Source organism: Myotis myotis, unplaced genomic scaffold, assembly GCF_014108235.1.
Source record: "Myotis myotis isolate mMyoMyo1 unplaced genomic scaffold, mMyoMyo1.p scaffold_m19_p_3, whole genome shotgun sequence".
NCBI classification, from domain to species: domain Eukaryota; kingdom Metazoa; phylum Chordata; class Mammalia; order Chiroptera; family Vespertilionidae; genus Myotis; species Myotis myotis.
The window spans coordinates 138,751,166-138,772,579 of record NW_023416335.1 but is presented as its reverse complement, the minus strand read 5'-3'; the positions used below and the strand labels follow the sequence as shown (position 1 = coordinate 138,772,579).

At 37.6% G+C, this 21,414-nt stretch overlaps 1 protein-coding gene across 3 annotated transcripts in view; it reads left to right on the top strand.

Moving 5' to 3' along the window:
- The first annotated feature begins 686 nt into the window (after positions 1 to 686).
- SYT1 (synaptotagmin 1) overlaps positions 687 to 21,414 on the top strand; it is a 549,783-nt gene continuing 529,055 nt past the window's right edge. For 2 of the 3 annotated variants that reach the window (XM_036300649.1, XM_036300650.1), the window contains exon 1: positions 688 to 1,086. The gene's annotated coding sequence lies outside the window, so the exon portion shown is untranslated. Of the gene's footprint in view, positions 1,087 to 21,414 lie in introns of all 3 variants that reach the window. The other variant, XM_036300651.1, reaches the window with a different exon arrangement.

Genomic DNA, 21,414 nt, shown 5'->3' with positions numbered 1-21,414 from the left:
CTCTAGGCATCTAGCAAGGCTCAGCTTAATCTACACTTGCTTCCACCCCCGAATCCCGTTAGGATTATGCTATTAACCTTCGAAGGCCACCTCCTGTGGCTCCGCGTGCGGACACCCGTGCGGAATCCTTCCATATCCCCGCCCCGCCCTGCTCTGCTTTCACAACTCTGTCGGGTCAAAAGGCCAAAGACAAACTTCTGCCTCTTTTCCTGATCTCACCTTTTCAAAAAAACCCCACAGCCTGGGAACCCACACACATCGGGACTCCTAGGGCGCTGTTCCCGTCTGGGCATGCTCAGTATCAGGGCAGGTTTTGATTGAAAGTAAAGAAAAAAGAAAAGAAAGAAAAATAGCTTTGTATGATGCCGTCTCCTCCCGTGCTTAGGGCTGGCTGAACAGGTTGTGGGGCATCCCTGCGGGTACCCAAAGGGCTTATCGGGTGCCCTTGACAGCGTCTCCTTGGGATCTCTCCCCATCCTAGGGACCCCCCTCCCCCAACCCTCCTCCACCCCCCTCTTCAGGTCCCTGTCCGCTGTGGGGATGGAGAGACACTAACAGAACTGGGATGGGCGATGTTGGCTGAGGGATCCACCTATTATTAGTGCGCCCGGATTGGCTCCTTGGCGCAGCGTACCGAGGTGGAGCCAATCAGGTGGCCGGGGCTGGGAGATGATGGGCGGCCGCCTCCTCACTGGAGGGATTCCTGGAGAAGCTGCAGTGTGGGGATGCTCCAGACCGAGTCCTGCCCCCAGTGTCTTTCCACCTCCTCCTTCTGCTGCGGCGGCAGCAGTACTTAGCGGCCGCAACTTGAGGCTGCAGCCGGACCAGCCCCCCCCCAGGGTGGTGCCCAGCCGAGAGGGGGGCTAAGTGCCCCAAAGGGGTGTGTGTAGGGTGGGGGCGGCCAGCTGGGACCAGCTGGTGGCCCTGGAAAACCTCCCACACACCCACACCCACACACCCCTTTTGTGTTGCAGGCTGCCCCTCCAAGCACAGAGGCAGCGAGAGGACGTGTGCGCCTTCGAGGCGGTCCGCCCGGGGAGAGCAGTGGGGACGGAAACCCGCACCACCTCCTGGTCTTCCCTGCAGGTAAGGCGGCGGGACCGGCGGTGCGGCCACCCTGGTGGTGCCTGTTCGCTCGAATCCCTCTGCAAGATTTTGTTCTCGGTACCTTTGGGTTTTGGTGGTGGGCGAGGAGACCTGCGGAGGGAGCCCGGGGTGGCCTATTGTGAGAAATCTGAGACCACATGTGCATCTCCTGGCAAAGCACTTTGCCCAGCGCCCCTGATTTAGAGGCTGGAGTTGATATTGGGCACCCCCCATCTTCCTGCTCCGTCTCTCTCCCTCCGTCCCCCGCCCCAATCTCCATCTCTCACCTCCACCCGCCCCCTTTTCCGTCACCTTTTCATCTTCACCCTCCTGCCTTCCTAAGCACGCACAGGGTTTCTTTCTCCTCCTGGAGAGGACTGCCTGTTCTCCGAGGAAAGAAGGGGCTAGTGAAGAAAGGAGAAAGATTTCTTTCTGCGGGGGCAGAGGGGCAAGAGAGAATGCGAGCTCCGTGAGAATGAGAGTGCAGAAAGCAATTAAACTGGACAGAGCGAGTAGACCCGCCATCCTGCCCGGCTGTCAGAGAGGGGAAGCATCAAGTTTGACTCGACCTCCTATTTGCAAGAGGCTATGTCTCTCACTTGATTCGTTCCAACGGAACAAAAATAAACCGCCGATCCAACCCACATCCAACTGCTTAATTGCTGTTGTTTTTAAGTGCCAACTAGCTGACTTCTCCTGTTTTCATCTGTCCAGTGGGGCTATTTGGTATTTGCCCATCAGTGGTAATGTCTGAACTTTGAAGTGTTTCTTGCATAGAGAGAGAAAAAAAATGAAAAACATATTATTACTTCCCTGAGGTTCTCTGGTATGGCCTTTATGTTGGGAGGCAAAATTATATGTAAAGTTACAAACATTCGTAGGTGACACCAGTATTACCAGGAGGCTTGGGCTTCTACTTTGAGAAAGCTGATCTAGTTAGCTTTGTATACATGTTGATTTTCACTTTCTTGAATATTAGTTAACCCTTTGGGGAAATAAAGCAACCATTTAACTTTTCTGTTACAGCTAATTTGTGTATGAATTGCCATTTCATTCTACCTTTCTACTATCTGCATTCTATTGCCCAGCTATCAAATTCATGCACTGCCTTATTTCCTTATAATAATAATATTTAATAGATGTAAACATGATGTTTATACAATTTCATTGCTCCAGTTAGAAGGCATATGGAAGCTCAGTTGGCCAAGAACCCTCTTGTACTGGAACAAAGTTTAGAAAGTAATGGTAGAAAGATAACCTCAAATTAAAAAAAAAAAAAGTCTTAAGGGGGAAATGTTTTTGTTCTCAAGGAAGAGAAAGAGGCAAAACCACTATGTGCTCTAACTGCCTGCATAATAGGTCAAGTGAAAGGTACTTGTTGAACAGACCTTGACAGCAGCGGCAGCTTCGGCAATTTCTAATGCCATCAGCAATGTTTCCTGTTATGCATCCAAGACAGCTAAGTGATTACTGTCAGATGGGAGAAAGTAGAGAGAAGTGTCTAGTTGGATGTAATGGGAAATCGTTCCAAGTGGGTCCTACATGAGTGCAGAGCAGCCAGCCGGTGCTAGTGTCCAGATAAACCCTTTCCTTTGATTTATCAGGGGAAATGCCGAGTCTTAGGTTTATTTTGTGTGTGTGTACATGTCACTTGGGATGAGAAAAGGGAATCATCTTTCTGAACTCTGCCTGATCTTCCACACTAATCTATGCACCACAGAAAGTATTTTTTCACCACATATCTTAGCGTATAAGTTTATACACAACTTAGATAAGAGCTGGTTCCATTTAACATCAGTGTAATGAATATTATTGTCTAAACATTTTCCATTTGAGGCATGTATCTCTGCTATCTTAGGGGAATTACCTAGAGTCACAAAAACAAGATCTTCTTCCCAGGGCTTTGACACTTAACGGGCTTTTTTCCCTTTGTAATGTAGTGTTTTTGTTGAAAGCTGACTAAATTTTGGAGATGCCACCTCTTGCTTACAAGGACAAAAGGACAATCGCTTAATTGCCTCATGTGTATACAACTGAATTAACAAGTTTAGACATGAAAGGATGTATAAAAAGGAAACCAGCTATGTTCCATGTGAGCAAAAGAAGATCTTGTTTGCTTATTTTTCCACTGTCTTAGGAAAGGTAAAAGTTTAGGCTTCCTGGTTTGTGACAAAGTTTTTTCATGTCTCTTTACAAATGTTACTTATAGCAATGTTTGTATAGTAAAAGAGATGTATCTGAGTGGTTAGTTTTTCACATACTTCTGAAATTAAGTCTTTATGGATACTGGAAGTCAGAACTAATTCCAATATGTAGTGAGTGGATTGAGAAGAAATTTAAATTATAATCTGTCATCCCACCAAATGTTCTAATGTAACAATTTCATACAGCCTTCATCCTTTCTCTGTTTAAGAGAATATTTTATAAATGTCATTAATATTTCTGAACAAATATGATAATTAGATATTTTAAGATATTTCTATAAAAAAATATTGCTAATGTACAGGGGAAATTTTAAAATACTAATTCCAGAAAATGCCACACAATGGGGCGTTGTTCCAGACTAGTTTTGAGCTTCATTTCATAATGAAGAATATTAGTTATTCTCTGTGTTCAAATTATCAGATAGTTTTAATCAAGAAATATTAAAATGGATAACATGGTGTTTACATTATTAGGTATGCATTTGAGAGGGTGCTAACTAAAAACAAAATTACAACATAGTAGCTTGTATTAATTATATTTGCAAAATGAACTGGAAGATGAATAAATGCAGAATGTATTAAAAATGTAATTTGAACTTCCTGTTAGCCTAATGACACTATGCATATAATATCAATTCATCTCTTTTGAGGTCAGTATATTAAATCAATTTAGAGTGAATTCCCCACACAGGTTTGTGGAGCCATCTGATCCCAAAGAACGTACACTTAAGACAGATATTTTTATGAGCCTGAATTACTTATAGCTTGTATGATTTCCAGTTTGTGGAACAACCAGTAAGAGATAGCATTAATTCCAAATCGGAACATAATCTTTCTTTTCCTAATGGTAGTGATTCAATAATTTGGGGGTAGAAAAGCAAAAATAGAACAGTTTGATTCCATAAGGGAGCAAATTTGGTCCAATGTTACAGAAAACCAAAGTTAGACTTTCTGTCATAATGGTAGTGTGGGCCTTGCAAATATTTTGCTAAACAAGTAATGGTTTTTACAACAAAATATCTAATCCATCTGTGATTTTAAAAAGTTTTTAACTGATTTGGTTGCCATAAATGCATCTGTATCAAAAGTTTAAGATGTAAGAGATGCTTTCTAGCTGAATTTGCTTTCCATGGGAATTCACCAAAGCTATTTAAACAGGGATTGAGTATGTGGCAGTCTAAATAAATGAATTGTTTTTCAGCTAGCATTTAAAGATTTACAGGATGGGGCAAAAGTAGGCTTGCAGTTGTTCTTATGGAAAATAATACAATGATTAATAAATAATATATGAATGAGCTCTGTGTTCCATGCACTTACAACTATAAACCTACATTTACCACACCCTGTATGTGTGTGTGTGTGTGTGTGTGTGTGTGTATATACACACATATATATTATATAATGTATATAATATATTTAATATATATGGATATATATGTGGATAAATACATATAAATTTTTAAAAATTTTCTAAAAGGATTATAAACTAATGGACAATATTATATAATCTGCTGACACTAACGGGTACTCCTGTAACCGTTCAAAGGAAGATGACAGTCTCTTAGCTTTTAATAGTTCTTTGGTTGAAAGGCTAGGAATACCCAGAAGAAAAACTGAACAGGGTATGGTTTTTTCCCTTTAAACAGCCCTTCTATGGGTTTGGGAACAAGTGATTTTTATTTGAATCATGGATTAGGAAAACAACAACAACCCAGTAACAGAAAATGCACTTCTATGTAAAAGTAACAAATAAGATGAAATCATATTTTTATATGACTTGGACATAATGGGGTGGTAAAGTTCCTGTCTTTCTAAGGCTTTTATCAGGTGTTTCTCTCCATGTTTGCATAAAGGTAAACTTGTTCTTATTCTTTTACATAACTGAATGATATGATTATTATTGCTTTTTCAGGTAAGGGGGTGTGGATTGGTATCTTTAATAATTTCTCTAGGAATGATTAGCATTTTTTTTTCATAATATTATGGTAAACTTTATTCACACCTCTTCAGTAAGTGTGGCCATTTTTTAAAAGCAGGAATTTAACCTTTCTAATTTGAAGAAAACATGTTTTCCTTCAGCTTAGCTGTCATTTTAAGAGAGTTCTTGAAGAGCTACCTTTATATTGGCTATAAGATAAACTGTGGTAGCAAGGTAGTAGAGTGAATATCACTCTACTCTTATATGATAGTAATAGAAAAATAAACTTATTTTAAAATATATTGATAATATGTTCACACTATCTATTGCAAGTATGACAAAATGCTGTCCTTTCTTGTATATATGAATAAAAATTTGACCTTTGCTGTTGAGAAATACTGCTATGTTGTAGAAAGAGTAAGCAACCAGAGATGCAATTTTGGTTGTTTTAAACATCCTATTCCAAAGAAACTTCCTTTTAAAATATTTATTTTCCTAATTTACAAATAATATTTAAGAGAGTTCTAAAACAAATTAAACCTAATTTAGAATACAATAGCACATCCATGATAGTGTTAGAAATAGTTTTCTGCCACATCTTTGAAAAATATAAAGCAGATTTTTAAAATTTTTCTGTAATTTTTATAATTTTAATATTTAGTTAAACCATAAGTTCTAATTGTTTAGAACTAGTTCTGACTCTCTTTGGGTTTGTTTCATCTCCACAAGTACACTCAGTGCTTGGAAGGGATGTGGAATTTTGGTTTTCAGAATTTGCCAGTAATGCAGATGAGGGGAGTTCAGAGATCATCTTTTTTGGTTACTGCTATTGTGGAGATACGAAGGAAAAATACTGGTCATTCCTACATCGGTCTCACATATAGTATGTTGAACATAGGAAGTCGTTTTGCTAAAGGGGTGTTCTGAAAAATTGTAATTAAAATGTAGTTAATAAATACTTCTATTTCTTAGTCATTTGTACAAAATGAAAGCTGAAAAATTTCCATGTAGAATGAGAATGTTTTCTTTTAGCTAGTATAAAAATTTGGTGAAACTATTTGGTTAAGATAAAAATTCTTAAATTTTCCTGACATCCCTGTCAGATAACATTTTATTATAAATACTAGATTACAACCCTGCTACAGCAACTCCAAATACTGTGCCTGAGACAGTTAGCTAAGTGCCTCAGTCTGGAGCTAATTTTTGATTGAAATATCCAATTAATCAAATCTAGGTGTGGTACTGAAATTTGGTCTTACCTTATCCAAGTGAACCCATTTCTCTATTTGGGAAATGTAGCTTTGCTTAATTCTAATGTGGTTAGAGTTCATGTAATTAACTATTATTTTTGCCAAAGGATATTATATAAGTAAAAGGAGTTGTGTGTTGTTTTCTGCAATAGATAAATGTTTTCTTTTTATTTCTAAATAATTCAAAGGTAATCAAAGATAAAACGCACATAGGCACTTAAACACAAATCAGAAGATTATTTAAGAACTAGAGGCCCGGTGCACAAAATTCACGCAAAGAGCTCGGCCCTTGGCTGCCAGAATGGCTGCCTCTGCCTTGGCCCCCGCCTGCGATGGTGGTCACATCTGCCTTGGACCCCGCCGCCATGGCTTAGTCTGGAAGGTTGTCTGGAAGGACATCTGGAATGACCTATGGTCTAATTAGCATATTATGCTTTTATTATTAAAGATGCAAAACAATCTTAAACTACAATTGGTTAAATAAGATGTATTATCTCTTGTCCTCTTCCCACACTCTCCCGGATTTCAACTATCTTTCAGTCACATGGCAATAGAGGGCAAATCAGGCAAACCCACCTCACACCTCTGGTTGGAGTTGCCTGGGTGTGCCTCCTGGGGTCACCCAAGGCCCATTTCCTTCCTGTGCCCAGCCTCCTTGCTTGTCACCCTAGGCCTCGCTCCGGCCTAGAAGCAGGTGATTGGATTTACTAATTGCTGCAGTTGAGACTCATTGGCATGTCTTCATTATCAAGAAGGCAAAAAGCACATGAAAATACTCAGACAAAACATACACAGCTACACCAAACTTAGTATTAATACTTAGAAAATGGGATGTTAAATGTTACATAAATTATAGGATAATTGATAAAATAGCTTTTCTTTCATGAAATTTCTTTTGATTACTCACAAGTGATCCAGGAAAAGGTGAGGTTGTTAGTCATGAATCAGTATGGCTGCTTTTTTAAACTAATTTACACCAGTTGATAAAACTCAAATAATTGTTAAAGAGAATTTCAGATCCTTGGATTGGCTTTAATACTCCCCAAACCCACTTGTCTTGTTATGAAGACCCTTAAATATTCATATCCCCATCCTCATCATCACACATCATTGACCACAGATTTGTTTTTCTATGGAATCTGTGGTATCATTGTGAAACCATAAGGTTAGTTTGAGGATGGATTACAACAATCTATTTTCAAATATAATTTTATGTGAGAGTTGCTGTAAGTATAAGCAATGTAGCATCAGAGCAGCAGGCTACACTCACTAAAATGTCAATTTAGAATTGTTTGCTCTTTCTTGAGAAGGAAAAAAAAGCCAATTGAGGGTATTTATTTCCTCATGATGTCCTGCACTACAGTATTGTGTGCAATAAAACCAGTGGATAGGCCCGTGTTCATCACCTATGAAAATGCTTACTTATGAGGAAAAAAAAAAATCAACACATGTTTTTTAGACAAATGACTCAATGGCTTTTGAAATAGGAATAGTGGTATAACAGGTTACTAAGGCCTCACTGAGCTCTTCTAGCACTCATCCTTTGACTTAGCAAGATTATTAAGAAGAAAAGTTGACACAATTTCTCAGGAAAAAGATAAGGTACCAAATCATTGAATCTGTTTCTGCCTTGGAATGTCTGCCAGATCCTGGTTTACAAGCCTGGCTTTCTGCCTAATTCACAGCATTTTCATCAGATTTGAGGAATGAAGAAAGTGTGAACCATTGGGCATTAGAGACTATTTCTAGAGCACCAGAATCTCTTCTATAAATAGAATAACATCACCAATATAAGGCCACAGGTTTTAAATTTAAATATATATAAACCAGACCAATGTATGCCTCAAAGTGCTTGAGTTTTACCTATCTGCACTTAGGAAATTCTTATGTTATAAGCTTAGATAATAACATCATATTACAAATAACATCTCTCTTTTTAGTATTTTTTTTAACTTATAATGTTAAATTTAAAAAGCCAAGCAATCACCTCGAGATAACACTTTGAGTTTAATAATTCAAGGAAGTGACATTTCAACAAAAAGCCATATACTCCTAAATTAACCAAAACTGCCCTGCTTTTGAATTGTGGGGGAAAAGAACAAAAAGTACTTGATATACAAGTTTTCAATTTTTTTTGCAAGGGAATCATAGATACTTTCTGAATCACTCATAGACACCGCAAAATGAATATTGATGATAGGAGAGAGCCAACTTCTCCAGGAAAAAGTGGAAGAGACAAGTTCTGTTATGCCTTTAAGAATCTGTCTCATCATTTATATACTGAATAGATAGCAACAGTTTCATTTCTCTTGACTTCTGGACTTTTAGACCTGTATGCATGGAAGCATATTACTACTCACTGCCGGAGTAGATTTGTTCAGCTCTCCCGCTAAAAGGATAATATAGCAATTTTCATGCATTCCCTCTTTTCCTTTCTTATTTTCTTCCTCTCCTTATTCTTCCTGCCATTCTTTTTTTATATTTTAATGAATTATCTTCCTCTAATTACTAACTGAGAGCTTGGTACTCCAGGCTTCATACTAATGGGTTATTTTTTCTCAACAACCAAGAAATGTATTTCTTAGTTTTTATACATTTTAGGTTAGTTTTATGAAGCACATGCATAGATAAGTAAGGGAGCAGGTTCTTAATTTGTTTATGTAACTGGTACACTTAAAGGGGACGTGCCATAATTTGAATGTTTTTTTGTTTTTTAAATAGATTTTTATTGATTTCAAAGAGAGGAAGGGAGAGGAAGGGAGGGAGAGAGAGAGAGAGAGAGAGAGAGAGAGAGAGAGAGAGAGAGAGAGAGAGAGAGAGAGAAACATCAATGATGAGAGAAAATCATTGATCCATCTGCTTCCTGCAAGCCCCCTACTGGGGATCAAGCATAAAACCCAGGCCCTGACCAGGAACCAAACCATGACCTCTTGGTTCATGAGTCCATGCTCAACCATTGAGACACACCAGCCAGGTTGGTGTTTTTAAATTCTTAAGTATAAAGACTGGCTTACTGGTCATTTCTAGAACAAAATTGATTGCAGAGAGATAATACAACAATATTTAAAAGTACAAATAGCCCTGGCCAGTTTGCTTAGTGGTTAGAGTGTTGACCCATGAACCAAGGGTTCTAGGGTTTGATTCCAGGTCAAGGGCTTGTACCTCCATTGCACATTCCCCAGCCCCAGCAGGTACAGGAGGCAAACAGTCGATGTGACTCTCTCACATGGATTCTCTCTCTCTCTCTCTCTCTCTCTCTCTCTCTCTCTCTCTCTCCCTCTTTTTCTCTCCCTCTATCTTTCTCTCTCCCCCTCTTTTTCTCCCTCCTCTCTCCCCTTCCACTCCTCTTCTCTCCCTTCCACTCTCTAAAAATCAATGGAAAAATATCCTTGGGTGAGGATTAAAAAAAAAAAAAGTGAAAATAAGTGACATGTACTACTAGGTGTTGAGTGTACCCCGCGAATCACACAAGGTTGCCTCAAGAAGTCGAATTAAGGAGCCACATTTATTTCAGAGCTGGCGGCTATGAGGGGGCAAATGCTCTCCAAATCTCGAAGCCCTGACTGGCTGTAACATCAGGCTTATAAAGGCAAATATCACACAGGTATTGATTACATCTCTAGGTTTGGAATGAGGAACCTGGTTTGCAAAAGCAGTTTGTTACAGAAGCTAAAATTGAGCAAGTTAGTTATCTACAAAGATTAATTATAGTTTCAGGTCTTGGGACCACTCAGTCAACGGAAACGCATTATCTGGAGCCACTGAGGCAATTTAAAGTAATTGTGTTATCTTGGTCTCCAGGTGCAGAGGAATGTGTTTTGAAAGACCAGTAAGACCACAATCAATGGGGTATTCAATCCACAATCAATGGAGTATTCAAACGAATGGGATAGCATATAAGTTAAGAAAATCAAAATAACCTTTCTATTATTTTAGCAAGCAAATAATTACAGAAGCCAGAACAGCAGGATTAAAATATTAAACAGTAATTTTTACCCGAGATGGTTGCTACCATGCTTCATAGGTAGCTTTTTTGTAATATATATTTTGTAATTTCAATGATAATTAAGTAATTGCTCTCATGGCAGTTGTATAGCACTATATTTTTTAAAAATCAAATTGCCTTATTTTACTTTGATAATGAAGAGATTCTCCATTTTGCAGCTAGAGGAGACTGAGCAGTTAAGTGGTCTGCCTGCAGTTCCACATGTAGGAAGCCTTTTATAATTTTTACCTACAGAAGCATAGGGCCTCCGCATTTAGAAATGGGGACAGAAGTATGTCTTTTAATTCTCTCAAAATATAAAAACTAGTTCGCTATTTTTTACCAAAATGAAAATAAAATTCTAACATTATACTGAATGTTGAACTATCTAGTCTTCTTATTTTTGTGGAAAACATAAGACAATTTTAATACACTGTCCTTACTTATTTACTCTAACTGTGAATGAAATTACATTTGTATTTTAAAATTATTCCAGGAACAGTTATTTTTTTAACTCAAAAAATTACAGGAACAGTTTTTAAATCTATACAAGAAATCACTAAGCCTGAGCCACTAGGCTCAGTTGCCCTTCAGTCATTGCTGTATAGCTGTGATATTAAATGTCATTTCACTGTTTGTCTTATTTATAAACTATGTAGTATTAAGTCACTTCCTTGAGTACCCAGAGATGTGGTTGGATGTGTGTAGCTTATCACAAACTCTCCAACCTCATCGTGTCTCATTATTTTTCTCATTGGTACTCACACACATAATTTCTTACTGTTTTCTGAATCTAACATTAATGGAAGTTGTTGAATCTATGGATGCTTTTTCTCTTTTATTTCAAGGTAGAAAGAAGTTGGCAGAGAATATATCCAAGCTCCGATTATTATTCAGCCCGAATGTGTGAAATCTATCAATTGGCAATTCTTTGTGTTAAGACTCAAACACAATTGGGAGTGATTGTCAATTGCCATGCACATTGCAATGTGGATTAACATAATTGACTTTCTAGGTGAGCTGATATAAGGAAACAGGAGTTTTAGTTGGGAAAGGGCTGTAGAAAGAACGCAAGATTAATTAGAGCATAGGATAGGTATTTATGGTGATTTTGGACAAACACAGGGTAATCATATTTTTATATTCTTAATATATGTCAGCACCCTCCTGGGTGCTTTCCATGCTTCATTCCATTAATATTCACAATAACCTTATGAGATTGGTACTAATTTACCTCTAATTTTTAAATGAGAAAATCATAGGAAAGAAATAACTTGCCAGTGTTACACAGATATTATGTAGTTGGATATGGTTTCAACCCCAAACAGTCTATATTTATAAAGCCAATACCCAACCACAAGTAATCACATTAAGCTCCTCACTGGCAGGAGAAGAGTACAGATGGTATCAAAGAGGTAGAGATGACCTACAGAGATAGGAGAGACATAGACAAATTTTATCCACTTCATAGTAATGTGATCAAAACATTAAACTTGGAATCTTCTAGACCTGAATATAAATACCTACTCTGGCATGATAAGCTTCAATAAGAGAGTTCATACTAAAAGTTTCATTGTAGGAAGGGAAATATAGTAATTTCTGCAAATTGCTACTCTGTTATCAAATGGCAGATCTCACCACTCCCCCCCCCCATTTTTTTGTTTTGTTTTGTTTGTTTGTTTGTTTTAGTCAGGAACTTTTTCATTTGTAAAAATGTCACCAAACTCAAAATTGTTTAAGGAAGGAAAGGGATTTTAGAGGTCAGGTTATCATAAAGTTCAGGAATATTCTTTATTTGGTCATAGCTGGATATGGAAAATCAAACCATCTGATCAGATCCAGACCTATTGCTTCTTATTCCTCCTTCCACCTCCTCCACCTTGTCCCCACCTCTTCTCTGTTCCTGTTCGGCCAGTGGGTGAGTGATGAGCTTAGTGGTTATATGATTACTTATGATTGAATATTGGCTTTGTAAACATAGACTGCTTCGGTTTGAATCCATGTTCTACTACAATTTAGTTCTACTTTTCTCTAGCATTGCTTTATTTAGAGCCATGTTCCTTCTTTACAGTGGTAAGGATGATTCTAGTGACCATAGGCTTATATAAGAAATTGTGTAGAGTGAATATCTTCTTCCCCCCAAAATTTCCAGAATAAGTTTGATTAGAACAACTTGGATCACTTATCCTGACCATTCACTATGATGAGGGCAGTGAAATAATGATATTTTTCTAAGCCAGGACTTGTGTAGTCTCTGGATTTGAAAGTTAGACATAGCATTACTCATCTATATAGAAAGAGAGTTCTGCTGTTACAAGAAGGAAAGTGATTAGATTTAGGACAGGCAAAAGCAACACATGTATACTAGCTCATAAGGTAGGAGCACTGGCCCATCAGAAGGGATGTTGGCTAGCATTAATGTTGGAGCAGGATGGCTCCAGGAGATTCAGGGAATTCTAGGGAAAGGTGCATAGTAGTTGAGGATGTGGAGAGAAGTGGAACAAGGATGGCTGTTTACAAACAAGTGTGGAGTATTCAATAATTTAACACTGATATGACTACACCAGTGTGAAAAGGCTGAACATCAGAGCACGAGGGCAGAGTTGAGTGTCTTTAACTCTCTTTGGGTCCTTGCGTTATTGCCTTGACTTCTTTCTTTTTTATTACAGAGGCAATATACCTGTAGGACTTGAGGATTTTTAGATTCTCATCCCAGTGGAGCTGACAGCAGCCAACTGAAGGCACTCATAGAGCCACCTGTATACATATCAGTACTTCAAATTTTTGTTAGTTTTGTGTAGGGAGTGTTATCTCAAGGGGTTTATGAAGTTTTACTTTATAATTGCCCTAACTGCATATGCATGGCTATAGATGCAATAGAATAACTGCACAAAAGCGCTGTGCTTTTTCTCTTTGCTGTACCATAAACTGAAAAGTTATTATTTAGGAATAATATATTTCTTCAGTAAGTGCCATGATGTACCTACCACTGTTTTGAATACTGGGAATACAGAAGCAAATATCAGAAAAATTCTTTGTTTTTATGGAGCTTGCATTCTAGGGGAGAATACAGATAATTAAAAACAACAACAAAACATAACTAAGGCCGTGTCAAGCATTGAGATATGCTATAAAATAATAAAACAGGCTAATAAGTAAAACAACGTAATACTAGGGACTCTGGTCAACCCATAATGTATAAGCTGAGACATAAAAAGGAAGAGAAGCCAGCTATGTAAATGTCAGAGGAAGGCTTTGTGGATAAAGGAAACCCCATTGAGGAAACTGCAGTAGGAATGAGTTTGGTCTACAGCAGTTCCTCCCTCTTACCCAATCCATGATTTTGTTTTGCATGGTTTCACTTACCCAAGGTCAACTGCAGTCCCAAAATACTAACTAAAATTCAGAAATAACTCATAAGCTTTAAATTGGGTGCCATTCTGTGTAGCATAAAGAGATCTTGTGCTATCCCATTCCACCTTGCCCGGGACTTGAATCATCCCCTTTTCCAACATATCCACCCTGTATGCCAGCACTGCATGTGAGTCACTTAGCAGCCATCTGGGTTATCAGATCCACTAAGACTCCCAAGGTATCACAGTGCTTGTGCTCCAGTAACCCTTATTTTACTTAGTAATGTCCTCAACGTGCATGGGTAGGATGCTGGCAACTCAAAAATGCCAAAGAGAAGCTGTAAAGTGCTTTCTTTTTGTGAAAAGGTGTGTATGTAAGTAAAAAAAAAACGTAGTATGTGTTGGGTTTGGTGTTGTCCGTGGTTTGAGGTATCCACTGGGTGATCTTGGAACATGTTCCCTATAAATAAGGGGGGGGACTCCTGACTTGCAGTAGAGACAAAAGGCAAATGTAGCTGAGTGTAAAGACACTGGTTTCATGAGTTTGACCCTGCTTTAATATTTTAATTAAAAATAATCTACAGCCCTAGCCAGTACGGCTCAATCGGTTGGAGCATCGTCTAGTGTACCCAAGAATTGAGGGTTCAATAGACAGATAACCGCTATTTACATATAAAGAAATGACATGGTTATAAAGAACACTAAGGCAAGATATAGGCATAAAAGATGGTAGGGAGCCCAGCCGGTTTTGCTCAGTGTTTGAGCATGGATCTATGAACCAGGAGGTCACAGTTCAATTCCCTGTCAGGGCACATACCTGGGTTGTGGGTTTAATCCCTGGTTGGGGCTTATGTGGAAGGTAGCCAATCAATGTTTCTCTCTCACATCAATACTTCTCCCTCTCTCTCCCTTCTTTCCTCTCTCTAATCATATCCTGGGGTGAGGATTAAAAAACAAACATACAATCTGCAAACATTTATTAAGGAAAATTTCAAAACAATATGATTATACATAATCTAAACATTATTTAAATATATTTGGTGTCTCATTTCTGCATGGTATGATTTCAGACTATACATATGCTTACTTTATTTTTTATGGTTATACTCATGGAATCCTATTTCTACCATGACTTTCAAAATGTATTTTCAGATGTCTTATAATTTCATCCTCCATTTTCATCTTTAAAAGAGTAACTCCTTTTATATTCCATAGACACTTATTGTATATATTTTGTGAAATCTTCATGACCTTTCTCCTTTTGCCTGAATTTCTAAGGGAATGGAACACATGGCCTACCCCAATTTTATTATTTCTCTGAATTAAGTGTATACCTTGTTTTTTTTTTTATCACGGTAATGATTTTTTTTTTCAGTGTAATTTCCTTTTGAGTATATTTTTGATAATATCCTACAAAACTCTAATTTAGATTTCGAAACAAAAGTAAATAAACACTGAGAACATAATGAAACAAATTATTTTGTGTCGATTATCATTTAGACAACACAGGTCTCAGAGCATTAACCGGAAATTATTTTTCCTCTATCTAGTTTCATATCCTGGTTTCAAGAACTCAATAACCCAAGTCTACCTGGGTCACTCTGTGATAGTAAACTAGGTGCTTACAGAAGCATATTAACTTTTGTGAGACTGCAGTACCACTCAATGCACTGCGGCAGTAATGAAGCAGTAATTAAAGCGTCAGTCTTAAAGGCCCTCTTTTCCCCCCAAGACTCCTATACACATTATGCTCTGATAATAACATATTTTTAAAATGGAGTTTTCTTTGCTGAGTTCACACAAAACAACCTGTATTTGAGCACAGAAAGAGTATAATAATGGACTATTCTGGTCAATAGTGGCATGCTCTATGTTTCCCTTATGTGTGGAGCCAAGACTCTTTTCTATCCTAAATATCTTATGCTTTAGGACATATGTACATATATATTTGCATATGTAGTATATTTGAATTTTTTAATGTATCCGATCAATGCACTACATGCAAGTTTTCAGGATTTCGCAATGCTATTTTTATCATCCTGATTCTCCAGTGCCAGGCAGATGGTAAGAAGAGAGCATTCTATAGAATGTTTGTTGGATGAGTGAATGAACCCACTAAGTTTACATTTTATAATGTTTTTCAGTGATATTCAAACTCAATACACAGTCAAACACACATTCATGCAAGATGAACAACAGTTCTATTTCTTACTGCTGTTGTATCTTGATATTATTTTATCTAATTCTCTCTCTCTCTCTTTTTTTTTTTTTTTTTTTGCTAATTCATTAAAACATACTGGTCATGACCAACCAAGTTAATGCAACAACCTCCTAATGGATAACAATCTTTAATTTTAAATACTTCCTTAAAAATATTAAGAGTTTTCAAAGAATTACAGTACATTTCAATCTCATTAAGCATACTAGTATGTGAATATACAGGAACTTGCAGTGGCTTATTTTGAATATAAGGTATTATCATACTGTAAATGCATATAATGTAATATAAATCTCATACCAAAATTATAATGTTATTGCTATATTTACATATAGGTGATTTTGTGTGAATTTGCACTGTTTGTGTGTGTGTGTGTGTGTGTGTGTGTGTGTGTGTGTGTGTGTGTGTTTCTTTAAAACCCACAATGAATCTGGCACCAATACTGTTATTGGCTATTCTCAACCAAGTAGATCCATGTTGGTCTCCTACCTTCATAGGAATTCAGTTAATAGCCACTAGTTAAAATAGCTATCAGTTAAAATATATTAACTTTCTTTTTTTAAAAAATGGGTTAATACATTGCACTCTTTTTTGTTTATGGATGAACTGCCTTTTTAAAAAATATTTTTATTGATTTCAGAGAGAGGAAGGAAGAGGGAGAGAGAGAAAGATCAATGATGATAGGAAATCATTCATCTGATGCCTCCAGCATGCCCCCTACTGGGGACTGAGCCAGCAACCCAGGCATGTGCCCTGACTGGGAATCGAACCCTGACCTCATAGTTCATTGGTTGATGCTCAACCACCGCGCCACACCAGCTGGGATGGATAAACTTTCTCATAGAGTAGAGAAATATACACAGATATAATAGATTACTTTTCTACCTTTATAGTGAATGAGTAGAGAACTAGTCTATGGAATCAGCAGACAATGAAGACTGAGCATAAGTATTCAGGGTTTTGTGTTCAAATTAAAAAACAAATAATACAAAAATTCTCAGCCTGCTTCTAACTTCATGTTGTAGAGATTTTAGTAGATTGTTTCTCTGATACTGTTCTGTGCTAACATGTGAAAATCTGTGACCATGGCATTTCCCTACAAGGTAATTAAACAAACAAGTGGCCCAGCAAGAAATGCTCTTTTGACTTCCCTATTATCCATGTGAGTTTTCTCATAATGGTGGATAAGGTTGGAGATTATGTCTTTAATCCTTTAATCATTCATTAACCTGCTCAAAAATATTTACAGTAAAAACTCCCAGACATTATCAACCACCTATACAAGAATAAGTATAGTTCAGTTAAAAGAGACACTGTAAGCAAGTAGTGATAATATACTCAGATGTGAATTGTGAAGTAGTCAGGGTAGTGTAAGATATGCTATGGTAACAAACAGTACAAAAATCTCAGTGGATTCAACACCTAAGCCTTACTTCTTTCTCATACTACATAACCATTGTGGATTATTGTGTGTACATGTTTGGGTAGGAAGAGGTCTTCTGATTTACAGGGACCCAGACTGATGAAGGCTTTAAGGACTTGTATGGCCAATATGCAAATCAACCGAACTGCAGAATGACTAGTCACTATGATGCAAACTGACCACCAGGGGGCAGATGCGCAATGTAGGAGCTGTCCCCTGGTTTTCCCACAGGGAGAGCGCTGCTCAGCCAGAAGCTGGGCTCAGGGGTAGCGAGAGCAGCTTCAGTGGATGAAATCTCCTGCCTTCGTGGCAGTGCTAGGGATGTCCGAATGATGGCTTAGGCTCGCTCCCATGGAGAGCGGGCCTAAGCCATCAGTTGGACATCCCCCGAGGGTTTCCGTACTGCGAGAGGGTGCAGGCGGGAGGAGGGAACCCCCCTGAGTGCATGAATTTTGTGCACCGGACCTCTAGTTTCAATATAATGTTTAAGGATTCATTGCAGTAGAGAGAAAAGTACTATAAGTTTTCTCACCAACAATAAACTACTTTGACCCTGATCACAGACCAATTGCTGGATCCAATCTACATGGCCTGTGACTACAGGGGCATAGGAAGCATAACACCCTTCACCCCAACCCTGGCCTTGAAAGGAGAGGATATTACCAAGTCCTTGAAACCTCTTCTGTAAGTCTCAACAGGAAAGTGTGAAGCTTTGGGGGAAGGGAACAGGGCAAGTGCCAGGGGGGTAGAGGAGGCCAGGGGGAGGACAATGGGGAAAAAAAAGGAGACATATGTACTACTAATTGATTTGTAATACCTTAAACAAAAAACAAACAAACAAATAAAAGCACATGAGAGTGAATAATTAATTAGTCAAGACAGTGATGGCTTCACAGAAGAAGTGATTCATCAGCTGTACCCTGAGGGATCCTTGTATCATTATGAGAAATGCTTAGTTCATCCTTTAATGAAAACTTTTCTTTTCTTTACCTGAATCTCAAACAATGTATATGTATTTGATTAAGAACGCCAGCATTCCTGGCCAATTTAGAGGGTGAACTAAATCATTTGTGTGTTACTAGGAATTCTAATATGAATTACAGCCACCAATTTAATAGATCTATTTGGACGTCTTAAACATACCTCAAATTTACCAAATCCCAAACTGAACTCATTCTCTCTTCACCAACAAGTCTATTCCTTCCCCAATATCTTTGATTCTAATGAATGATTCTACCATTTGTCTGGTTGAGTTATCTAGAAATCTGGGAATTGTCTTTGTTTTCATGTCTCTCATCCTTAACCCCAAATCCAAAATATATAATGTCTCAATCATTTTTGCTCATAAATATCTTTTAAATCAATAATTTTCCCCACCTCCATTACTATAACATAATCAAACCAACTTGCCTTCCCAAGTGTGCTGTTCTTAACTTGACAGTCAAGTCCATGCAATATTGACTCCTCCTATTCACCAGCCTAATTTCTCATATCAGTCCTTTCATTCTCATATTCTGGGCACATTGGCCTTCTTTCAAGATTTAATATTTCACATGCCTTCCTGCCTCAGGGCTCTAGCACAATCTGCTCCCTGTGCTTGGGAGTCCCACGGAATATATGCACTATTGGCAGACACTAATATGTTAATTCAATAATATAATATGGCTGACTGTTTAAAAATAAGTGTCTATTATTTATTTCTGTAGGTAAATGTTTAGTTTCTCCATATTATAAGAGTATGAATATGTCACTTTTGAAAATTTCTGCAGAACTGTCAAGAATTAGCAAATTGTGTGTACTAGGGAAGAGTAATTGAAACTTTTTTGCATATTTTGGGAAACCCTAAGCAGAATTTAAGTTTGAAGATATTGAATACTTAAGTACATTTAAATAGGAAATGTATTTATAAATTCATAACTTACAGGTGAGAATAATGATGAGACTAAGTGGAAGGAAATCTTAAGTGGGTTAAAGAAGTGTTTTAACTATATATTGAAACCTTGACCTCCTCGTTCATAGGTTGATGCTCAACCACTGAGCACACTGGCTGGGCTTATATTGCTAAATTTTTAACCTTAGAATTTTTTTCCAATTATTTTGGCAATGTGTTTTCTCAGAATCATGGCATCATAGATTTTTGTTGTTGTTGTTTGTTTCTTTTCCTTGTAATGGGAACACTCTGTGATCTTACATCCTCTGGGTGTGAAAACATATTTTCAGAAAATGTCTGAAAAAATTCAGTGAGAAAAAAATCTTCTAGCTAAAGCAAAAATAGTGAGACATTTTTACATCTCTGAGGACTAATTACTAATTTGAGAATAACAAAAAATTCTGGTATTTATACTTTTATACCTTAAACAACATTAAATTATAAAATTATAGCAATGAAGAATTAATGTTTATCTTTATATTGCAAAAATCATATTGAACTTAAGTGCTCTATGAGTACAGGAATCATTTCTGCATTGTTTCTAATTATATCCTCAGTGTTGACTGAGTTGGCAGTGCTTAGCACTTACCATGCAAGCACTTAAAAATCTTCGGTGGATATTGCTGGATGAATCATCCCTTTATATTTTTTTCATTTAGTTCTCACACATTTCTATTTTTCTTAAAACTAATATAGTAACTTAATGTGTGGCCTTGATAATAAGAGTCTTCATGACTTGAATTAGTTATGGTCAACTCTAGTTTTCAAACAAGTGAAAATATGACTTGTCTTTTTTTGTCGGTCTTCACTTCCCTAGAATAAATTTGCCAGGTAGTTCACTATGAAGTTCCAAATGAATATGTGCTAATTTAAATGTTCATTTTGTGGTAGATAATAAGAGTAAAAGCATATTATGTAACAACATATGCCAATTCCACTTTAATAAGACCGCTATTTTATATTATTTGGGTCAATGCAAACTATCTTTGAAGTATAGAATTATTCTTTTGCATTATCTTTTCCCTTTCACCTACTCTCTACCTTTTTTCTTCCTTCTCTGTTTTTAACTGTCTCAATTGTCATAAATCTCTTGCATTCAATGCACAGAAGTGTTCTATTACTGAAAAACAAAGATATTCTCTCTCTATAGGTATGATTTTCGATATATGTTTAATACTCTACATTGGAAACTGGTAATTTTAAGAAAAATCTGGTTTATTGCTATAAAGAGCAGTGTTTTTAAATAAACATTTTAACTTGAGTTTTGAATGAAATATTTTAACTTTATTTTTATTTTGAATGAAAATGTATTTCATAAAAATATTTAAAATATTCAGACAATCAAAAAATATATGAATTGAAAAATGTATTTTTTCAGAGCCCTCATTTTCTTCCCAGAGGCACCACTCTTAACAGCCTTTAATCCCCTCAGAAATATTATGGCCATATGCAGATACATCACATTTAAAATTTAAAATTATTGCTCTATTATATATGCAATGTTCTGCATGTTTTGTTATTAGATGATTTTATTTATATTGTATAATATTTTATTTTATTTTCTATAAACCAATTATTTTATGATATACATATTTTATTATTAGGAAAAGTTACATCTATTACTTTTAGTTAACATAAAATCCTATATAATAAACAGGTAATATCACACCCTCACAATATGGCTGCCTATGACCAGACCTGCAGGGGGGTTAGTGAGGGATGACCAAACGACTGAACAAGCAGGATGTGTCGGGCGACCAGGCCACTGGGGGGACCGTGAGGGGCGACCAGGCTGGCGGGGAGGGCAGTTAGGGTTCTTCAGGCCAGCAGAGGGGGCAGTTAGGGGTGACCAAGCCAGCAGAGGGGGCAGTTGGGGGCAACCAGACTGGCAGAGGGAGACAGTTAGGGGTGACCAGGCAGGAGGAGGGGCAGTTAGGGGTGATCAGGCTGGCACACAGTGGCAGTGAGGGGTGATCAGGCTGGTGGGGGGGAAGTAGTTAGGGACGAGCAGGCAGGCAGACAGGTGAGCGATTAGGAGCCAGCAGTC